An 811-nucleotide genomic window follows, 5' to 3' on the forward strand; every position below is an offset into this window, starting at 1 on the left:
TTTTCATGGTGTGCTAAAAGGTTCCATCAGAAAGATAATTCAAGTAGAGTTGGTGCAAATCAAAGTTCATATCCCAGTCCATCAGTCATGGCAGTGATCTGTGTTCGCTGGAAAAATCGAGGATTTGCACCACATACCTGATGGCACCCTCTGAGCTTTGTTTGATTGGTGGTGTGATACACAAGTGACAACGCACCAGGCTGACTGATCAAAAGAAGATCTACAGATGCCGTTAAGCTGGTTCTGCAAATACAATCCAAAGATTACAGACCATTTCTGTGGGGGATAGACTTGGGAATGTGGATATTGATCTACTCACAAAATTCGTCAGAATGTTACATGAAGTTAAACGTAGTTGGCAGGATTTGAACCTACGCGGGAAGACCCCAATGGATTTCTAATCCATCGCCATAACCACTCGGTCACAACTACTCAGACACTGTTGCATTCTTATGAGTTTCACACCTTTTCTTAGAGCACCATGATCAATATCAGTGATTATCCTTCTGGAAGACATTTCAGAAAATGGAAGATTTCAATTGGAAACAAAATTCCAGGCCTCACTGAAATGTAAAAATCTGATTTAAAGGTATCATCAATTGGAACCTTTTACAGTTCAAGGTTTATTAAAATTCATAAGGCGGATTTAGAGTGACTTTGTTCCAAACACCTCCTGAAAAAGGCTTTGAAAATGCTCAATAGTTTGAACAGATTCATTTCCATGCAAAAAGACTTGCTGTTCATATGATCAGGTCTTTTAACCTCATTAAGTTTCCCAAAATGCCAAGCGGTTAACAGTAGTGAGCATATC

At 39.3% G+C, this 811-nt stretch overlaps 1 non-coding gene across 1 annotated transcript; it reads right to left on the minus strand.

Moving 5' to 3' along the window:
• Nucleotides 1-350: 350 nt before the first annotated feature.
• Nucleotides 351-432, minus strand: TRNAS-AGA (transfer RNA serine (anticodon AGA)). The gene has a single exon. It is a non-coding gene; the product is annotated as a tRNA-Ser (tRNA).
• Nucleotides 433-811: the final 379 nt, after the last annotated feature.

This window comes from Phyllobates terribilis, unplaced genomic scaffold (genome assembly GCF_046119375.1).
Source record: "Phyllobates terribilis strain yellow unplaced genomic scaffold, ASM4611937v1 Scaffold_13__5_contigs__length_258822181, whole genome shotgun sequence".
NCBI classification, from domain to species: domain Eukaryota; kingdom Metazoa; phylum Chordata; class Amphibia; order Anura; family Dendrobatidae; genus Phyllobates; species Phyllobates terribilis.